Below are 23,355 nucleotides of genomic sequence, written 5' to 3'. Positions count from 1 at the left end.
TGAATTCCAAATCTACCAAACTAAACTTAATTGATCACCTGAGCTCAGGTCCCAGTTTCCTAGTTACCTTGCAATCGGTTGTTCCATTTTCAAACCCACTCAGCATTTCTGCCTTTGGAGGCACCTGGCATCCTCAATTCCCGTGGCTCTGGGGATTCTGAGGCATGAACTGGTTTGCTTCTCATTGACTCTTCCTCCTGTACCCCCTTTCTTTCCCCTCCTTGGATTTCCATTCCCAAAGTATTGTGACTATTTATAATCTGCTGCCATCTCCTTTTTTCTTGTGGGTTCATGTTTTTTTTCTTTTAAGTGTTACTGTCATTTTAGAGGAATTTGGAAAAGGAAAGGCAAATTTGTATGTATAATCTTTCATGTTTACCAGAAATCCATTCATTTACTCTTTCTTTCAGTTTTTATTACATCTCTCAGAGTACTCCTGAGTGTGTCTTGAACCCCACAGGGACTTGATACAAGTCAAAGCAGTTGTAATATGGTATGTGTGGCTTCCCTGACCTAAAGGGAAAAAAGGGCAGAGATTAAAATTACCCTGCATGAAAATTTCTGAAAACAGCAGATAATGCAATATTTAACCCAATTTTCTTTTCCTCCATACATTCAAAACTTGGTGAGCACCACACCCAGATTTAGGTGCTGGGACATGGATAAAATGATTAGAAATTTTAGAGTTTCTCACGGTGAATTTCTTTTATGTTTCTTCATATGCCACATGGTAGTTCAGTCACTAACGTAAGTTGACCTTTGCTTTCGGCTGGAGGTTCAGAGAGGAGTGACTCTCTTTTTATAGAGAGAAAACAGCTGTGCCATCATCCCATTTGCCAGGAGAGAGGAAAAAATTGTCAAGGGTTCCTGTGTGTCACTGGCAAGAACACTGAGATGCTGGGGCAACACAAATTATTCCAGAGGTACAAACTCCTCTGTCAATTTCCAAGAATTAGCTTTATCCACAAAAACCCTGATGGAGGGCCTGAAATTCCTCTTTGGACTAGCCAAAGCATGGCCTTTTACACAGAACACTTCACGATGCCAACAGATAGTTTCCAGAGAGGAATTGGGAATTAAGTTGAGCTCTGGTTGTGGATGATTCTTTTTCATGCCTAGCTACCCAAACAAAGAGAGTGAGCCAGAAGCCAAATCTGTGAGTGAACACACAGAATGGAATTGGTGCATGGGAATGCACGGGGCTCTGCCTGATTAAACTGCTGCCAGAGCGCCAGGGGGCCATTTTTCTCCACCTCCCCAGCTCGGCTCACTCGACTTTTGGCAGCTCTCTCTTTCCTACCCCTGCCATCCCCTTCCTCATGTCCTCAGATCCATGTGCACTGTTGTTTGGAAGAGGCCCAACTCACACAGATTGGCAGCACTGTAATTGGTATTTTACTTACCTCTGCCTCGCTTCTCTCCACGTTTGATCATTCTCATAATGACAGCTTATTTTCTCTCTCCCTTTACCATTGGAAGACAAAAAGGAAACTCTTGAAAGAGGTATGGAGTTATATTTGAGTTTTCTGATGTACTGCTATGGGAAATACAATTCATATTTTAAAATGTTTTTTTCACTTCTGTCCCCCCTCCACCTCTCTGCCCCCCCCAACCCAAACAGTCAGCTCTGATGGGAAGCATTCATGTTGAGAATTGATTTTCCCCTCAGAAGGTGTTGTGACTATAGCAGTGACATCCTCGAGAGTTGGCATGTCAAAATATTTATGTTCTCATTGAAGACCATCATTGTCATTGTTGGTGCCTTCATTTGCTAGACTCTGTTTACGTGCATTTTATTTCAAGTGATATTTCTTTGGATAATATTCACAAGGGTTTAGGGCTCCTGGAATGAAAAGTGTTATATAAACCGAAATGTTTGCCCCCAGCTAAAGGAAATCTCTACCTCACACACCACACCAGGTGGTCGTAACAGCTCACATGTACACAGTGTTTCTAGTTCAGAAAGACTTTTCATGTCTATTGTTTCATGGAATCCCCCGAGAGCACCGTGAAGAGTACATTGGGGGCGGTCTGGCTCCAGGAATCATCCTACCTTGTCATGCCACCAGGCACATGAGCTTCTGTACCCCGGGCCCCGCTAACTTTTCACAGGTGTGACTGTGTGGCTCTCTAGAAGCTATGTCCCAGGTGGTTTTGTCTTGGAGAAGAATCAGGTTTATAGAGGCACAAATAAGCACAAAGTAATTAGAGGGATTCTTTTATTTTCTCGTGTCTCCTAAGGAGGAAAACTGGGGAGGCAAGTAGTTACAGGATCTCTTTGGCAGACTGGGGGGAGAGGGGAAATCTGTGAATACTGTAAAATTAATAAAACTGATTCCATCACAACTATCTAAAGATTTCAGTTAAGGATACATATAATGAGGGCAATAGTTATAATATGAAACGAGTATATCATGTGATTTACCAGAGATCAGGATGCTACTTCTGTGAGTGACAGTAAGGCACTGTTAAGCCAGTGGCAAAAAATAAAAAAAAACTGTATGTTTACTGGGACATACACAGTCTTTGAACTGAGATTTTATAAGACAGCGTTTCAAGGTGGTAAATAAACAGCTCCTCTAGAAGAGCGTTCTTCTAGAAGATCAAGCAATACTGTGATAATTGTCGGTTTGGTTTGATTCCTTTGGAGGTCTTGCCTAGAAGTCTAGTTTTTGAAGGAATGACTTAAATACAAAGCTGTTAGGGTGCCTGGGTGGCTCAGCTGGTTGGGCATCTGACTTGATTTCAGCTCAGGTCATGATCTCGGGGTTGTGAGATGGAGCCCTGGATTCTCTCTCTCCCTCTTTCTCTCTACCAACTCCCCCCCACCCTGCCTCTCTCTCTCTCTCTCTTCCTCCTCTCTAAAATAAATAAATACAAAGCTGTTAATGAACACAACCATAGTTGGCCATATAATGGTGTGGGAAAAACACAGTCTTTTAAGCCACGCACAGGCCTTGGACAAGCTAGAACTGAGCTTGACTTTGGATCCTCCATGTACTTTTATGCAACCTTGGGCAAACCGTGATTTCTGTGAGCCTCAGTGTCTCCGCGTGAATATCTGTGGATTACAAATACCTCCTTCACAGCATCCTTGTGGGGATCAAGTGAGATAAAACGTGCAGTGTGGCTGGCCTGGAGAAGCGCTCCACAAATGGTCGCCATTCTTCCCGTGGCTTGATGTTACTCCCCTTCTCCATGGAACCTAAACACCTGAGAGTCAGAGACTCAGTTCAGCTTCTTTTTCCGTTCCCTTGAAGCCCCAAGTTACAAAGGCTCTCAGAAAGTTGGCTGCAGTTGGTCTTTATTCATCACAGCCTTGCCTCCAACTCACATCCTGACTGATAAATTGGCTCTACTGGATGAGGCTTAGAAAGGACTGTTTAAAAAGCCCTGTGTTTTGGCTGATCACACCGCGGCTGACACTTGGTCCGGAATCTGGTTTGTGTGAATGATTATAAGTAGGAATCAACTTTTCATTTCTCATGCAACAAAGGAAAAAGGATTATAGCTTTATCTGTTACACGCTGTAAATCACTTAAATATCTCTCCCCTACGTGCCCTGGAATCATATGTAAGGAACGTGGAAGCAATGAACGTACTTCCCAGAATCTGAAGTGAGAATCACACTCGCCCTGCATTCCTTTGTCTGACCCTTACACTCGCCATGGGATTCCTGGTGAGAGGGGATCCATCTCTAGAGGAGTCAACTGGCCATCTTCCTTTTGCATGCAAGGCATCTTGTATAAACAGACTCAGAAGAAGGAGCTCTGATAGACTTGAGAGTGAGCTAACATATTGGTGAAAAACTTCTTGTTGGAAAAAAGGAAATCTGAACAATACAGCTCAGGCAAAATAGGAATTGTATTGGCTCACATGACTTAGAAATTCAGGGATGCTGCTGGCTTCAGATGCCAGCTTATCTACCCTAATGGAAAAGAGGCATTCTGATTACTCTAGCAGCCCAGTCCTAGGGAGGACTCCACTTAGACTTGCATTGCTGGACTAGTGAAAGAACATGCACTATTGCATGTCACATTCTATTATTCATTGCAAAAGTCACATGTAACGGATACTACTTCTATTTTGTTTTCTGCTTTTGTCTTCCTTTTCTTCCTTTAAACATATAGCACAACCTAAAAGGGCAGAGGAGTAAACATCCAGTTTTTTTTATTTTTTGCCACTGGCTTAACAGTGCCTTACTGTCACTGAGTGTAGATCTGTAAATATACTTAAATATATGTTTTCTATTTCTATTTCACTCATCATGGCTCTGCTTATATCCCATGTCCATCTTTGAGCCATTCACCATGACCAGAGAAGTGAGTACATTGACTAGTCATTGGTCAACATGACTACTGTTGAGTTGGAAGGAGGGTGGCATCATTATTCATAGTTCCATTGGGACCACATGAACTGGGGAGGATGAGGGTAAACAAACAACATACTCATCTACTACACCTATGCCTGTGTTGTACCTTTTCTGTTGAGAGGTGTAATTGTAACTAAATAGATTCCCTTTGGCTCCAGTTCAATCCCTTTCCTCTTCTGCCAGCTAGTCTGAATCTTTTCATAAAAGGCAATAGTTAAACCCTTAAAAGTTCTTGAGAAGTTGCATTATTTCATTGCCTTTATAGACTTAGCAATAAGAGGGTTTGTTCCCCATACAGGCTACAAAAAAACCAAAAACCAAAAAACAAAACCCACAAAAAACAAAAACAAAAAAACCTTAGCTATAAGAAAAAGAATTCCCGGGGTGCCTGGGTGGCTCAGTTGGTTAAGCAACTGCCTTCGGCTCAGGTCATGATCCTGGAATCCCAGGATCGAGTCCTGCATCGGGCTCTCTGCTCAGCAGGGAGTCTGCTTCTCCCTCTGACCTTCTTCCCTCTCATGCTCTCTCTCTCCCATATTCTCTCTCTCAATAAATAAAAATCTTTAAAAAAAAAGAAAAGAAAAAGAATTCCCATTTTCATTAAGTTTTCCCAGGTAAAGTTTCTAAACCTTTTGTCATCTTCATAGATCTGATAGACAGTTTTCTTTATCTTTCTTGCCTTTTTCTAGTTCAGGATTCCAAATGAAGCCAGTAGGAAGGATATAGTATAGGGTATTGGTAAAAGAATATGAATTTCTGGGTTAACTGACTTGTGTTCAAATCCCACTTCAACCACTAGACCAGCAGTGGTTAGGGAAATGCAAATAAAAAAGTCATTTTTCATCTATCATATTGGCAAACATTTTAAATATTGATGAAATATACACCTGCTCCCCCACCCCCAACCCCGGCCATTCAGATCCTTCTGTTCTGTGGCAACAATACCACAAGCATTTTGCCTCAAGTCCCATCTGAATCCATATCTACTCCTGGACTGTTCAGTTATATGAGCCAATAAGTTCCCTTTTTCAGTTTAACCATTTTGGGTCAGTTGTCTAGTACTTGAAATTGAATTGCAACTCCCATAATTAATACTTTCCCTTCCTAATGAAGGTATGGGAAAGGTACCAGCCAGGACCCTGAGAGCAGATGGTCTCTATCAGACCCCTTCCTGCAATGCCAGTTACAGCAGTAGGGACTGTAGGTTTGTCCGTATGAAGTCTTTTGTATAGACTGGAAGTCCGCCACACCGAAGGCTGCCTGCTGAATGGGACTTCATGTAGGGCAGAGTGGATGTGAGCAGTGCAAGAGATGTACTATATCAGATACTTGGTGGGTACCACTTTATAGCCTTGCATCTTCTCAGCCCACATTTTACTCCAGCCACTGCTGTAGCAACGAGCTTTGTGCAAACCTATTCTGACAGTGCCTCACTTCATCTGCATCATATCTTCCTGCCCTGGGACTTGTCTAATGCTGTGCTATGAAATGGCTGTGGAAACCCACTCAGGCATGCACAACCTAAAAGGGCAGGGGAGTTAAAGCCCAGTGGGGCATCCCTGTTCTAATGGGGGATGAGAGCTGGTGGATAAATTAGGCATGTTATATATGGCTCCTCGGAAGGTCTTAGTGGGGCAAGCCCTAGTAACACAGTGATGACCAACTGGATAATATACTCCTATATTGCCATTTCTTCTTGGCCTCACTTTCCTGGATCATTTCCCAAATAAACTGCTTGCACACAAGCCCTTGCCTCAGGCTCTGCTTTTGAAGGAGAATCTATAATCACTACAATCCTAATGAGATCCCCAAATTTATTTCAAGTTTCCTTAAGTCTTGCATAAATAAGTATCATGGAGCTCAGCGTGAGTGATAACCAAATATTTTTGGCTCTTGTCCCAAACTGCATGAGCCTACGAACACTGATCTCAAATTCTTTTTCTCTGGCTTACACAGTCTCTGTCCACCAACTGAAAAGCTCCTCAGTGGTCATGCCTTGGGACTGTTCCTGATTCCAGGGCCTTGGGTGGCAACACTATTGTCCGTGTTCTCCAAGTAATACCCAAGATGCAGACCCTGACTCTCTATCTTCTCCCTGCACTCCCTTGAATCTTCTCTATGTTGGATCCATACATCAATGAAGAGGAGAGCCCTCTTCCTGTCTGGGTTACACTTAATTCCCCAGGTCCAGGGCACTGGGAGCAATATCCTCATGACTCCTTTTAATTCTGCCTGCAGCCCAGAGAGCTCGGACCTAGTCTGTGGGCTGGGCCAAGGAGTGATATACAAGGCAGATCCCAAATCCTTCATGTCATCTTTATCTCTCTTGAACATTTCCAGACCTTCTCCACTAGCTTCCTTCCAAATAGTCCCATAATTCAGAAAGCTGTTTCCTCATTGATTACTCAGTTATGGCCTATCCTTTGTTTGATTTGTCAGGAAGGTCTGAAACTCAGCATGGTCTGAGGCTCACATGGAGTCCTGCCACTTCTGCTCCCACAATATTATCCTGACAAAGTGAACTTCGTAACCAAACCACCAATGTTTAAGTGGAGTAGAATGTCAAAAAAATCCTTGTTATATACTGAGATTTCAAATATGGCTTATTGATTTCCAGGCCTCCCCAGCCTGATTACCAAATAAGGCCATATTTCCTTTTCTGATCTAAAGTAAAATGATCGTTAAGTCCCCATCCTGCGAAGACCGTTCCTTTGCTGAGTCGTCCTCACCAACTGAATTCTGGGAGTCAAGAGAACACTCACATGCTCTACAGATCTGTTCTGCTGTCGTGTTTGTCAGCCATTCTCACCCAAAGTAACCTGTTCCTCCAGGATTCCTCATGTTCCACATAGATTTGCAAGTAGGGAAGGGGCCTAGGAACTGGATGGATTTCATCAATTTCATAATCACAGCTCTTAGGGCTTTTTTTTTAAAAAAAGGTAACACTAGTCAGCCAAAGAAGTCTGAAGTGGGTAATAGTTTGCCACTCCCACCATAACCTTGCTACCATGTTATAATGAGAGCAAGTCTCGGGCCAAATTCTGCCACCCAAGCAGACACTTGCTAAGCACACATTCACTAGCAAGCAGGCACAAAACAGGTCACGGCTATCTATTCTGGAAGCTTGATGAAGTCACAGCCTCTGTCTGGCCTTTTTGGATGGTCTGATGAACACCTTGCATGAACTTTTGTTCACTTGGAGACAAAAGCCAAGACTGCAGAGGCAGTATTCTGTCACACTTTCAGTCAATATCAGACATCAAGGATATTCCACATCGATGGGCACACACTGCCATGCGTGTAGGGCCTTTTAGCAATCAAATGTCCCTAGGGATGTCAGTTACTGGGCTGTCTGGATTCTGATACCTTGGTTGTGCTAGGGTCGAGATGGTTTAGCCAGTCTATGTATTAAGAATACTTCCCCCCGCCACATTCTTAGAAATATCTTTATTACGAATGTTCTTTTTTTTAAAACTTTTAAAAACTTTTCTTTAATTGAAATGTATTAGACCAAGAATACTTTTCATTAATAAGCGCTCATTTCTGACATCTGTAATGCTGATCAACAAGACACCATTTCGCATAATAAAAACCCATTTTTGACATTCCATATGCAAATGGGCAAGTTTTGACCACTGATTGAGATACAGACAGCAAAAGCACTGGGGGATTGACTCCACATCAGAATGCCTGCTGACCACCCCATCTACCCCTTGAGTTAAAAATGAAACTAAATGGTGTATGTAGTATTTAACTGGCTGTGTTGGTGTGTTTTAAAGTAAGTTACTGTCATCTCTGTAGGTCCCTGAACTTCAAAGTCTAAGGCCCCAAATATCTTGGATTCCACTGATTAATCATTGGACCCAAATAAAGCAATCACAATACCAACTGCAAATAATGACCCATTAAAAGATCATAATATGAATTCAATGGGGTATAACCAACATTAAAAACAATGACATAGAATATATAGAAATATCAGTGTTAAGTATAATAAAGATAAGGATTGTTCCTGAAACTTTATGTTAAATATTTGTGGCATGTGTTTACTGGTATACTTTGTAAAGTATAAAATATCTTTTTTTTTTAAGATTTTATTTATTTGACAGAGAAACAGCGAGAGAGGGAACACAAGCAGGGGGAATGGGAGAGGGAGAAGCAGGGTCCCCACTGAGCAGGGAGCCCGATGTGGGGCTCAATCCCAGGACCCTGGGATCATGACCTGAGCTGAAGGCAGACGCTTAATGACTGAGCCACCCAGATGCCCCTAAAATAGCTTTTAAAATGTTTTGTTTGGGGGTGCCTGGGTGGCTCAGTCTGTTAAGCTTCTGACTCTTGATTTCAGCTCAGGTCATGATCTCAGGGTAGTGAGATCGAGCCCCACGTGAGCTCTGGGCTGGGCATGGAGCCTGCTTAAGAGTCTCTCTCTCTCTCTCCATCTGCCCCTTCTCCTCCCTGCTCTCCCCTGTGCAACCCCCCTGCTCGCTCTTAAAAAAATACTTTAAAAAATTATAAATATAAAAAAATTAAATGTCTTTTTTTTAAACTGTGTATCAAAAAAGTTGATAACACTCAAAATACATTTCACAAAGTTGGTGTTATTTACCCTTTAAATACTACTTAAACACCAGTGCTCCTACTCTAAATTCACATTTAGGCAAAACATTTCTCACCCTCTTCAAGGGCATGGTTCTGGCGGAAGATACCCCACTTACGTCACTGGGCAGGCAGCTTACTCTGCAGCATCAGCATTCAAATGTATGGTGACTTCACTGCTTTCGCCAAGGACAATGGGTGGATACTTGATTTATATTCATATAACTACAGGGCCAAGCCTGGAAATTCTCCAAAAACAAAAGGAATCTGTTCCAAAGACTCTGAAAGCTTTCTCAACCTCTCCAAACTAAAAGTTGCCAGAAACCTCCCACTGGCAGTTCCAGGAAAAAAAAAGAGAAAGAAATTCTGCCTTTACCAGGCATCATCATCATACCTGCTTCGCACATAGTTTATATTCTAGACACATACCCTAAGCTGGATGTTTTCTTTTATATCAAATAAATTGAAAAGAATGGTTGAAGTTTTTCTGACGATCTCATCGACTCTTCGGCTTGCATATAGTGACTTGTATAGAGGGAAGAATCTGTCATTTGCAACCAAGTCCTGTCAAGTGTTTTTAAGAACTCTCTTACTAGAAGGTAGCTACCCCAGAAGTGATTTTTAACTTCCGACAGCATTTTTATTAGTCAAGTCATCAATGCTCCAGGATCCTGCATAAAAATTGAAAATGGAGTTTGCAGAGATGAATAATGTCTACATGATTCTTTGAACTTAAACCCAAACCCAGTTTTTGTTTAGTAATATGATAGAAATGTACAGTTTGGGCTTCTAGTATTAAAATATAAATATATATATAATATATGTGTGTGTATGTGTGCATTAAAAAAACAGTTGACGAATATTGTGTGTTAAAAGCGATGAATGGAAAGCCAGTCTGTCCTACTGGTGGGACATTCCAATGGAAGTTGTACATGGGTGGTTTACCTGAGAGAAAAACATACTTGATAATGAGTAGAAACCACTGAAAGAAGCTCACCAAGGATTGGCACTTAGTCGGATCCCCGCCGGACACTGAAGGAGAGGACTTTGTGTTGCCTGGGCCCCAAGTCTGGGAGTAACATGATCTGGAGGCCTGGGTTGGGGTGTATGCAAAGGCGCTTGTCTGAGAGAAGCAGAAATAATGCCCATGAAGAGCAACCCAGGAAGTGACTCAGAGGATAATGGGGATGAGTCATGACAGGCTGTGGTTCCAGAACCAAGGAGAGGGCTTGAAAGCACAAGTGAACAGGTGAAGCGCGTCATGCTTACGGTGGCTGGTGGATAACGGGAGGTCTCCTTCAGCTAGTCAGTGCAGCACGAGAAATCACCTATTGAAAACGCTGGGTCTTCTCTTCCAGCAAACAAAATAGTCCAGTTCTTTTAAAAGACCTCACAACGGATGCCTTTTTTTTTTTTTTGCAGAATCAGGAAAATATGACAAATGTCTCTTTTATAATTTGCATTTTTTTCATGTGTACCCTCATAAAAAATGAAAGTGAAGTTCTAAAATTCAAGCCCATTTTAGTTTCTTCAACATGTAGTCTGTAGGGAATAATGTAACATATTGTCAGCTTGTCAGGTTTATCCTTAGGCTTGTGTGGTCCATCCCTGTTGTTTGGATGCCCTGTGAGGGTGAGTAGGGCAGAGAGCAGAGAAATAGAGAACTGCAGGTATGCAAGAGATGTGATAATACAGAGCTCAAGGGCACCCTTAGGCATTGGACCATCTGCCTTCCCATCCCCGCTTTGCACTTTCAACCTGGGCCTTACCTTCATCTGCTGGAAATCTAGAGCAGGATCGCCTGAAGTTTAATTATTTAAATGGGTTGGCCTGTGCAGGCCCCAACTCTGTATGATTTTTTCAGATCTCTGCTAGTTCTAAGATGCGTTGAGATTAAGTGCACAGGCTCTGGGCCTTTGCTCAAATTCTGGCTCTGCCACTTACAAGCCCAGAGACCTTAGGGCAATTCAGTAACCTCTCTGTGTCTCATTCTCCTCGATTGCAAAATTGAGATAACGGCAGTGCCTATCTTGTTAGGATTTTTGTGAGTATAAAATTACTCATGAGGACACACTAAGTCCTCATTAGCTATTGTTATTATAGTAAAGAGAAGCAATATAGCACGGGGGTTCAAGCAAGGAGTCAGAGCCAGACTGGGTCTAAATCCTGGCTGTGTGACCGTAGGAAAATTTCTTACCTTCTCTGTTGCCTCAGTTTTCTCATTTATAAAACAGGGATAATAAGAGCACCTGCTTCATAGGACCTGAGCAAGGATTAAATGAGTTAATATGTTCAAAGTTTCTAGAACGGTGCCTGGCGTTTAATATTTAAGTGTTTGCCACTATTAAAGTTGTGCATATTTTGCATTTTTTTTTTTTATTGAAATCTCACACTGGTCCTGGCCCATACTAGGTACTCATTTAAGAGGCTGCCAAACACACGCATGAATGAATACATGCAGTCAAATTCAATGGCTTGTAGTAGTCATGTTGGCTGTCCATAGCATTCCAAATTTGCCAAATACACTTGGACTTGTCTGCATCACACATGACTTTAGACAAAATGTAGACATTTTTCTCAGCTCCCTCTCCATTCTGCCCTGTGGTACTCAGTGCTAAAAGCAGGAGCCCATAGGACATGGAGCCGTGACATCCTGGGGAAACATCTCTCCTTTTCTCCATCAGTACACTAGAGAGTCATCATAACATTCTCAGTTTGGAAATCCAAGGACACTAATTAGAGACACAAGTCAAATCATCCTCCATCCCTTCCTCTGTGAATATTTCTGGTGGAGAGCAATCACTACTGTCATTTGAATGCTCAGGCAGCACTGCTGGGGAAGTGAGCAGGCCCCCCAAAACAGCAGGCTCCCTGTTAACCCAGAGCCTATCTCTCTGCTGCCTGGGTGGCAGCAGGACTTCTGCCCCTTCATAAACATCAAGACACAAAATAATGGAATGTTTAGTCTGAGTAATACATTAAGGAAATCAATTAAGCCCACATGCAACTTTCTAAGATTTTAATTACAGTACTTAGGGTACCACACTAGAGCAGTTTGTCAGGAACATAATTTGTTAATGAATAACAACTGACAGTGAATTAGTCGGGATTGTAATTAGCTCTTGCTAGCCATCCATTGGAACCCTGATCAAAAGCCAGTCAGCGAGAGAGGGCTAAATCAGCTGTGAATGATAACCTCGACGGCTCTATCTGAGCCATCCCTTTGATGCCCATGTACTTGGAGGAGCCTGGCTGAGACCCTGTGCACTTTTTTAACTCAAGTGTCAGAAGTGCAGACTCTCAAGCCCCACCCCAGACCTGTTAAATCTGCATTTTAAGATGCCTCGTGACTTAGAAGCCTATGAAAGGTTGCCAAACACCGTGGGAGTAGAAAGAGCACAGGATCAAAATCAAACACATCTACTGCAACAACTGACACACTCACCTGCTCACCAGAGATGTGTCATCAGGCAATTGCTAAGTCATTTTGAGTCTCGGTGTCCTTGTCCGTAAGTTGGATCCACTACTTCTATACTGTAGGGTCCTCGCAGTGACTGGCAAGAGCATGTGAATGCGCCTACCACAGAGGTGAGCAATGAGAGTGTAGGAGGAGCTCAACACAGCTTTCTGAGAACTGGGCCTGACTATAAACAGTGCCCCATGAAATGTCTAATACCTCCATCTCTCCAGTCTTCCCCTTCCATGAAAGGGTAAGACTAGGAGAAAGAAGATAAAATATGACAACTAAGCTGAAAGAGTAGAGAGAATATTTTTTCTAATAAAATAAGGAAAATAGTGGAATTAGCCAAAGAATATGCTAAAATTAGGTTACATTTTTTTTTAAGTGGCCAAATGACCAAATAAGAAAATGTGGCTTGCTAATATCAAACAACTGGGAGAATGCAGGGCCCAGATTGTTCTGTCTTCCCAGAGGCAGGAGGATCCTGAGGAATGAGGTGGCCATGAGCAATCCTCCCAAGATGGGATTCATGCAAGAATCTCGAGAACTGAGATCCATAGTTGAAGATCAAATTTTTTAGGAAATGTTCTTGACCTACTACACAATGAATATGCTCTTGATAAAACATGCAAACTTAAAAATATGTACATCGAAGCAATTTTCTCATAAGAAAATTTCCCTCGACACTTCCTCACCTAACTCAAGATAGTGTTGGAAAAAGGCCTTACCTAAGCTATTAGATCATGTGCTCAGTGCAGGGGATTATTGTTGCATTATGGCACATACAGAAAATGGTTATATTTTTATAACACATTGTGGGTAGACTGAATAGGTTCTGGGAACATTATGGAGGACAAGGTGAACAAAATCATTTTTTTACATCATGTAATTACAAGGAAAATTAGATGTTGAAGAAGATGACAGTAAGTTTGCATAAAATAATTGAATTGAGTACTGTCAACTTTTTAAATGAGAAAAAGATTTTGCTTCTGGAAATTTTTTATATCAGGTTTGATGCTTAAAATGGCTATACTCAATTCCTGGTGAAAAGTCTTTAGTAATGATCTCTTCAAATTTTGGATATTCACTATCAATGAGGATGATCAGTGTTTGCATGAGAAGATCATAAAAAAGTATTTAAACTGTTTTACAACTGTTCCAAAATTCATAGTTGTTGAAACTATACTTAAGGACTGTAATATCCCATCCTTTTCTTTTATCAACAAAATTAATGTTGAAATTCCTAGTGATAAGGCAAATATTCTTTAAATCTAATTGAACTTTTTCATACCTAGTTCTTCAAAATGATAATAATGTGGCTCTAGTTTGCAGAACTGTCACGTATCATTAGACCAGTCACCACTGAAAGAACACATCAGTGACAAATGGGCAGAAATCCCACACCTATGGGAAGGCCCCCACCAGAAGTCCAACATTTTTGCTCCACCTTCTCTCAACACAGACAGTTGGCACCTAGGGCTATGCACTGTGCTCCTTGGGCACTGGGAACACAAGCTCCTCCAGAAGCTCCATGGGCCATGTATCTACAGTGGGCAGTCTGGGCTCCATTGTTAGCTGCTGGTATGGTGGTCCAGATGGAAGGGCTCCTCCTTAGCTCTGCTCAGCCTGTTGAGGCTGAACTGTTTGTGCTCAGTGGTACTCATTAGACTCCTGTCTGCAGGGACTTTGGGGTGTACAGACAGATGTCACTCATCTGGGGCCATCCTCTGCAGAGCCCCAAATAAGGCCGCTTGTGGGCACAGGTGACCAGCACAGGATCTTTGGCAGCCCCAAAGATTTGGGGGTGTAAGGTCTTGTGGCACATCTGTAACTCATTCATGGCACAAGACTTGACCAGTTGGGAAGCTTTGGATTACTCAGGGGCAGGAATCAAGCCATCCCTTTTCTCTTTCACTTCTTGAATCTATGCATGGTGGGCTCTCCTACCCCCTTCCTGTTTTACTTCCTGCTCAAAGGATTGGTTAAAAGACTTGGCTATCTCCATTTGGCTTTCATTTCTGGCAGATGGTAATCTGACCTTGTCTACTATTTTCATCCCACACTAAGATGCCTGGGATGCTCAGGGCGCCTGGGTGGCTCAGTCAGTTAAACGTTTGACTCTTGATTTCGGCTCAGGTCATGATCTCAGGGTCGTGAGATTGAGGCCCATGTCAGGTTCTGCCTGGGTGTGGAGCCTGCTTAAGATTCTTTCTCTCCCTCTTTCCCTCCCCACTCGTGCTCTCTCTTTCTCTTAAAAAAAAAAAAAAAGATGCCTGGAATGCTTAGCCTTAGGCTTGAGATCAAGTGTGGTCTTTTTAGTGGTTTGATTTGCTCTGCTTTCTTTGGTAGTTGTGGGGTGCTGCTTCACATTGGTTTTCCTTGCACATCAGCAATAACATCTCACCCTTGGGTTTGGGGAATGGAAGAGGCAGAGATTCAATGAATGGGAAGCAAGAGGGTTCAGGCTTCATCTTCATTCTTTATTCTCTTACAAGGGCTTTGCATTGGAGCATGCACCCACCTTAATTACCTTATCAAGCTCTTAACTAGCCATTAATAAATTCTATAGTTTTTTCCCCCATTTGGTCACTGAAAATTAAATGGCTATTGTATTGGAAGTTTCTATTGGTACAACAACATATAGTCTAAAGGTGATGTTAAGCCATATGCAGGGATTACAGAGAAGGTAAGTTGAAAACCACAGCTCACCAAACCGACAGCCATATCAAGAATATAATAGGGTTGAGAGAGTAGAGATTTAGAGAAAATTTATGAGGATTTCTTCAGAGAGAATTGTGGCTGTGCTGTGAGTCCTCATTCCCCATCTAAGGGGGAGGTTTGAAGGGAGCTTCCCCTTTCAGCTTGGTGAGGAAAAGGAGTTCCAGTGGGACTAGTGAGCAGTTAGGGGAACACACAGGCCTATTATCTGACCCCACACCACTGCTCCATCCAGGATATCAGAGTATGACACCTGGACTATCTCGCTGCTCTGGCAGCAAAGCAAAGGAGCATTGTTCTTTCTTGGGGGACTGACCTTCACTCCCAGATTCTGTCAGGGCAAAGAGAGTGTATTTACCTGGCAACCTTGGGTGGGGCCATCTTGTAGTATCCTGTCCCATAGAGTTATCAGGGTGGAAGAAATGGCCTCCAGGGAGGCTAAGCCAAAGTTGTATTTCTGGATTCTTAGGGGCAGAGGAGAGAGTGAGCAACGCTAGGCCAGTGGCCCCTTTACCTGGGTCAAGGGCATGGCCTGTGACTGCTTACCAGCAAACTGTCCCAGAGCATGACTTTAATGTCTTCCCATCCCCAGGGCCCAACCTGTTTATGATAGGTTAAGCATTTTCTGCCACTCTTACCTTTCTTTCCTACCACCTATGCCCACCTCACCCCAACCCTGAGGGAACCAGAAACTGCAGGTGACAAGTTGGAGGAGGAGAGAATTGGCAGGTGGAAGGAGCTACTGCACTTGGTCCCCTTCCTCCAGCCCCACCCTCCCAGGGAGGCCCTCGTGGGGAAGCAGGCAAAATCATACCTTCAAATGAGTTGCCAGTTTTTATTATTATCACGAGAGCCAGGCCTTTTTAATCACCAAGTTTATACTCTATCTACAACCTAAAGTGGCTATCAGACTTGATCCGAAAGGGATCCAAAAATCATGAGATTGCCTGAGTTTTCATCCCACTGAATACAATTTGAAGGGAAGGTGGGAGACAAAAGTAAAGTTACTATCTGGTTTCATTCCATGAATTCTGGTTGTTCAAGGTGCCGCTTACCACTTCTTAACATATAATCCCTCAGCACAGAGCTCTGTAGGGATGGGAGCGTTGGAACAAACCTTACATGGAGCTCCAGCATAGAGTCACAGAATGTCAGGCTTGGAAAGAAGCCTGATGTTATCTATCCCAAATGGCCCCCTCCTACCATTTTGAACCCCTCTGCCACATGCCTCCCCATGCTCACCACATCTGTGTTTGATATCTGCAAAAATAAAAGGACGCACATCCTCCCAAGACAGTTCACTCCCTTTTGAACAACACCTTTCATTTAGTTGATTGTTTCTTTTGCTATGCAAAAGATTTTAGTTTGATGTCGTCCCACATGTTTGTTTTTGCTTTTTGTTGCCTTTGCTTCTTTTGGAGTCAGATCCAACAAATCATCACCGAGAACAATGTCAAGGAGTTTTCCCTATTTTTTTTCTAGGAGTCTTACAGCTTCAGTTCTTCTGTGAAAGTCTTGAATCCATTTCAAGTTAATTTTATGAGTGGTATAAGGTGGGGGTCCAGTTTCCCATCCATCTTCATGTGATTATCCAGTTTTCCCAGCACCATTTATTGAAGACACTGTCCTTTCCCCATTTAGTATTCTTGGCTCCCTTGTCAAATATTAGTTGATCATAAATGTGAAGGTTTATTTCTGGGCTCTTGAATCTGTTCCGTGGGTCCGTGTGTCTATTTATATGCAAGTACAATACTGTTTGGATTACTATACCTTTGTAATATAGTTTGAAACCAGGAAGTATAATGTGGAAGTTTAGGAGACATTCATTTAGGCCTGATGTAATTTTCCTTGGATGGTGCCTGTTTACTCAGGTCTCTGGGAAACTTCACCTGCTCCCTAAACCTCTACTTTCCATATCATTGTTCCCATCACACCGTATGGGAGTTTTTCTCTATATCTGTGAGCGCCATAAGGTCAGGGATTGTCTTGTTAATTGTTAAATCTACAACACGAAGCTCAGTATTAGAAGAGTAATAGGTGCCAGTGACTTAGTTCCCCTCTCCATCAATGCGTAATCCATAACCTTCACTGGGCATGCTTCTAGCTATTCCTGTTCAGTCTTCTGAGAAGAACTCTGATTCCTTGAATAGATTGATTATCCTTTCTTTGCTATAAGCTGCATCCCTAGGTTTGTCTCTCCAATTCTAAAAACACTTCAATTTTTTAAATTGTACTGAAAAGAGGAAGAAAATGACTTTCCAAGGTCAATGAGTCAGGCTGGTAGGTCAACCAGGAAAGAAATAGGTGAGTTCTGATATATCATATGAAACTCTGTCCATAAAATCAAGCCATCCTAGTTTTGATATTTCCACCTCATTCAATGACATTGTTTTCTTTGGAGGAATAGAAAATTTATTATTCAGACTCTGGGCAGAGGAGCGAAATGGCCTGGATTTGGAGATAAGAGGCAGTTTGCTGCCGGCTAGCTGCCACCCTTGCTATCTAACAAACGTGGGTTTAAGTGAAAACATCGTAGGCCTGTTGCTGCCTCTGTTCCCAAAGAGAGTTATTTATTTTGAGCCATAGCTTTTCTTGCTGTTAGTGCTGTTTTTGAAAAATGGTGTGTATGTTCATCTTACTCTGTGCTTCTCCCCTTCCTCCAGCCCCAGCCTCTGCCCCAGGAGAGCCTTATAACCACTCATGAGGTTCTCTTGACCCTGGGTTCTCCTGCCATCCTTTTCAATTCAATCCCTACACCACATATTTACCAAAGGTCAGTTCTGGCCTCCTTGTCAAGAGCCCCCCTGGCTCACTGAACAAGGGCCAGGTACTTGTAGAGTACCTTGTACTTGTAGAGTACCTTGTAGGCTCTCTACCTTTTGTTCTTTTCTAATGTGTTCTTTCTGCTCAGCCAGTTTCGCCAACAGCTGCTTTGTGATCATGTCCTCCCTTTTTATAGAGTACCCAGTTTCCTCCTTTGGAATGTGTCTTCTCTCTGGTTCCCCATGCTTTATTGTCATCCTACAAAGTACAGAATTGGCATTACCTTTTCCTTGAAGATTTTTGTACTCTCTCTTGCTGCAAGTGGGATGTCTCTCATCACAAGGTTGTTGAAAGGACTGAATAAGATTATGCATAAAAGCAGAGAGTGGTTGCCAAAGGCTGAGGGGAGAGGGAAATGGGGAGTTGATGTTTAATAGGTAAAAAGGTTCAGTTATGAAAGATGAATAAGTTCTAGAGATCTGATGTACAATGTTGTGCCTCTAGTCAACAATACTGTACTGTGCACATTTATTTATTTAGAGGGTAGATCTTGTGTTCAATGTTGTTGCCACAATACAATGAAAAGATTATGCATATGGACATGCAAAGGGAAGTGCCTAGCAGGTACCAGACACAATATTTCTTTTCCTTTCTATTTTTAATTCTTTGATCTCCAAGAGCATTTACCCATTTACTTTGTATCATAGTTATTTGTGTGCATGTCTTAATTGTTATATATCACAGCGAGAAAAAAGGTTACAGATATTGATGTCTGACATCTGGTTTTGAGACCTACCTCCAACATTCAGTAGCTGTGTGGTCTTGAGTAAGTTGCTCGGTTTTTTTAAGAATCAGTTTTATCATCTGTTAGGAAAAAAAAAAAGAAAAATAATTACTATCAGTCTGGTCCTAGGTATGGATTAAATGTGACAATACGTGTGAAAGGGTCCAGCATGTGGACAGATACATGGTAGGGGCTCAGAGTCCTACCATGGTTTCCTTTCTCCTTTGAGGGCAGTGGCTGCAATGTTGACATGTTTGTAACACTATAGCTCAGAGCATGTAGCCTTGGGCATAGGCAGGCTCAGTAAATATTTCCTGAATGAATGAATGAGTGGAAGGAAGGAAGGAGGGAAGGCAGGAAGGAAGGAAGGAAGGAGGGGGGGAAGGAAGAAAGGAAGGAAGGAAAGAAGGTTAGAGACAAAAAAGAAGGACTAATCCTCTTAGTTGCCTTTGTAACACAAAAGGTTATGAGGGGTTTCAACTCAAAGACAAGCATCTCCAAAAAGAATAGAAATATTTCCTTTTTTTCCTAAGCCTGTGCAACATTTTCAATAGCAGCTGCAGCCTTGAAATTTGGAAGGGAGTTTAAAGCCCCTAACTTCTGGAAGTCAGTAGTTGCTATGCCAGCAGTGCCCCCTCTGTTAGAGAAAAAATTATGGTGGCACTCACGAAAATGGTAAGGAAGACTTTTTTCAAGACTATTACGGTAAGGGTCAGCTCTATGGCAATCGGGGAGAGACATGGAGCTGAACTCCGACTACAGCAAGGACAAAGGGATTTATAGCCGAGGAGCAGAATGAGGGGGCCAGGGGGTAAGAAATTACTAAGGAGAGACATCAAGGGTTGGGGAATTCTTGCCAAACTAACCCAACAGGATTTTTGCTAAGGGAAGGCCAAGGACTGAGGCATCAAAGGTGGGGAATGAAGATTTGGATCAGATATCAAGGGTTGGGGGGTTGGATTCTCACTAGACTAACAGCAGGATTCTTGATAAAACTGGGCTAGGCAGGCTGAGGACAGGATGGGGGCGAAGGTGAAAGTCTAGTTGAGAAGAGGGCCCTGAGGAGCCTGGCTAAGGTTTGGTCAAGGAGAGTATTTGCCACCTCTCTCTTTTCACACAGGACAGAGGCTCAGAAAGAGGCCTGCTGACAGCTGTCAGGTTAGCCTAGCTGGGAGAGCAGGGCTGGAGCACGAGTCTGCCCTAGAAGTTGGGAGAGTTTGGCAAAATGTTGTAAACATTCCTATCTATGGGTTTTCATTTTTAAAAAGGACAGAACACCCCTTTTCCTCCCAACCACCTCGGTGGGCATATTAGTTTCCTGTGACCTTTGCAACAAAGAACCACGAACGTGGTTTAAAACAGCAGAAATGCATTCTCACAGTTCTGGCGGCCAGAAGTCTGAGATCTCTACCGCTCCATCAAAATCAAAGCCTCCGTAGGGCTGGACTCCTTTTGAAGGTCCTCAGGGAGATTATGTTCCCTGCATCTTCTAATGTCTGGTGACTGCTGGCATTCCTTGTTTTTGGCCGCATCGCTCCAATCTCTGCCTCCGTCTTTATATGACCTTCTTTTCTTCTGTTTCTAATTTCCCTCTGCATCCCTCTTATATGAGTACAATATGTGTTAGTCAGCTGGGGCTGCCATCACAAAATACCATAGAGTGGGTGGCTTAAATAAAAGAAAGGGTATTCCTCACAATTGTGGAGGCTGGGAAAGTAAAGATGAAGGTATTGGCCGAGTTGATTTCTAGTTAGAGTTCCCTTCCTGGCTGGCAGACAGCTGCCTTCTCCCTGGGTCCTCACGTGCTTGGTGTGTGTGTTGGGGGCAGGGGGAGACAGAGAGAGAGAGAAAGAGAGAAAAAGCTCTTCCTCTTCTTGTAAAGCCACCAGTCCTCTCAGATTGGGGCCCCACCCTCATGACCTCATTTAACCTTAATTACTTCTTAAAGGCCCTATTTTTTAGTATAGTCCCACTGGGGATTATGACTTCAATGTATGAATCTGAGGGGTACACAATTCAGTTCATAACACATGTGATTGCATTTATGATCACCTGGGTAATGCCAGATAATCTACCCATCTCAAGAATAATCACATCTGTAGAGACCCTTTTTCAGAAAAAGGTAATATTTACAGGTACCAGGATTGGGACCTCATATATCTGGGTGGTCATTATCCAGCCTACTTCTAGCCAGCCAAATGAGCCTGGATTTATAAAGCAATTGGACATCCCTCATGGTATTAATCAAATCCAGAACATTATAGATTTATTCACAATAAAATGGTCCTCAAGGTTATTTCCAAGTTCCATCATTCTAGAGTTTTGTTGCTTTGAACTTCACTGGTGTGGGTAGTGACTGGGAACCTTTACTTAGCCTATTGGTCCTTTCCACCTAGATGTTTAATAAGTATCACATTTAATAGAATCACTTTCCTCCCATCAGACTTATTCCTTCCCTGTTCCTCCATGTCAATAAACGGCAAGGCATTCATCCAACAGCTCAAGTCAAAAGCCCAGGAGCACTCAATTCTTCTCTTTCTCTGCCCTTTAAATCCCATTGTGATCTTTACTCGGCATCAAGGAAATACAAATCAAAACCACAATGAGATACCACCTCACACCGGTCAGAACGGCTAAAATTAACAACTCAGGAAACAACAGATGTTGGTGAGGATGTGGAGAAAGGGGAACCCTCTTAAACTGTTGGTGGGAATGCAAGCTGGTGCAGCCACTCTGGAAAACAGTAAGGAGGTTCCTCAAAAAGTTAAAAATAGAGCTACCCTATAACCCAGCAATTGAACTAGAGGATCCAAAGCATACAAAAATAGTGTTTCATGCACCCCAATGTTTATAGCACTAATGTCCACAATAGCCAAACTATGGAAAGAGCCCAGATGTCCATCGACAGATGAATGGATAAAAAAGAGGTGAGATATATATATATATATATTCCATTGTATGTACATTGTATATACATACAATGGAATATTACTCAGCCATTAAAAAGCATGAAATCTTGCCATTTGCAATGATGTGGATGGAACTAGAGGGTATTATGCTAAGCTAAATAAATCAGTCACAGAAAGACAAATACCATATGATTTCACTCGTGTGGAATTTAAGAAACAAAACAGATGAACATTGGGGAAGGGGAAGGAAAATAAAATAAGATGAAAACAGAGAGGGAGGCAAACTATAAGAGACTCTTAACTCTAGGAAACAAACTCAGGGTTGCTGGAGGGGAGGTGGGTGGGGGGATGGGGTAACTGAGTGATGGGCATTAGGGAGGGCGCTTGATGGAATGAGCACTGGGTGTTGTATGCAACTGATGAATCACTAAATTCTACCTCTGAAACTAATAATACAGTATATGTTAACTAAATTGAATTTAAATAAAAAATTTTTAAAAATCCCATTGTGATCTTTAGCAAACAATACAGCATGGAACCCACCAATCAGAACAAAGTCAGGCGGTAGAGTTGTCGAGTAGGGTCCCTACCATGCTAAATATTGATATTTTATTTTTTGGTTCTAGAGGAAGTCTGGGTGTATTGGGGTGTTGGGGTGGGGGCACCACTTGGGAGCTCTCGGCTGTGACCGTTTACCAACTGGTGTAGAAATATTTCAATATTTTGGCCACTGGGAGGGCTCTACCAGGGACTTACCAGCTAAACAGGAGTCCTGCCCACATCCGCTTCCCAAGTTCTATCACCTTTACATCCAAAAGCTATCTCACATCCAGCTACCTTCTGTCCACCTCAGTGGTTGTTACCCCAGAACCGGCCACCATTGTCTCTTGTCTGTACTTCTGCCCTAGGCTCTAGGGCTTCCCTGCTCCCAAGCACACACCTCTACACTCTATTCTCCAAGCAATAGCCACAGTGATCTCTGAAAAATACAAATTGTAGGATGTAATCCTGCTGCAATGAATTCCATTATATATAGTACCGAACGCAAACTTCTTATCCTGAGCTAAAGGGGCCCCTTCATTTGGCCTTTCTTTACCTCTCTGCTCTAACCTCATTTTCTCTGCTCTCTTTCATTCTACCCAGTGGCCTTCTTTCTGTATGTTCTTTCCTCCCCTCCCCTCACCTTGGCACTAGCAGTTCTCTCTGGAATGCTGTTCCTGACTAGATCTTTGCGTGGCTGTCTTCTCATTCAGGGCCCAAGTGTCACCCTGTTGCATTTGTTGTAATAAGATGAGATTTATACAATACCTTTTGTTTATTCACTCAAACTTGTATTGAGGTTTTTTTACTATGAACCGGGCTCTCTGCTGGGGACCAAGGAGCACAGATGAATAAGACCATGTCCTTCTCAAGGGCCTCAGTTGAGTAAGAGAGCCAGAAAAGTAATTTCAAAGACTTCAAGATAGTTCTGGTACAGTGCAAAAATGAGTTGTAATGGAAATCTTGTGGGAGAACAGGGAAGGATGTAACTGTTAATAACTGTGCCTGGGGGAATCCAGGAAGGGTTTTGAGAGTAACTGATTTTACCTGGATAATTACAGTGGAGAATCCTTATTTTGGAATGAATGAAGCTGAACTAAATTATACCATTCTATTTAAGACCTAAGACTTATCTGTGTTTGGTATGGGTAAATATTTAAATAAATTAGATAAATATTTAAACATGAAATATTCCTGATTTTCATACACAATT

Source organism: Eumetopias jubatus, unplaced genomic scaffold (assembly GCF_037043125.1).
Source record: "Eumetopias jubatus isolate StellerSeaLion01/CBP00866 unplaced genomic scaffold, mEumJub1_p1.0 scaffold_15, whole genome shotgun sequence".
Lineage (NCBI taxonomy): Eukaryota > Metazoa > Chordata > Mammalia > Carnivora > Otariidae > Eumetopias > Eumetopias jubatus.
This window is presented reverse-complemented; position numbering follows the sequence as displayed.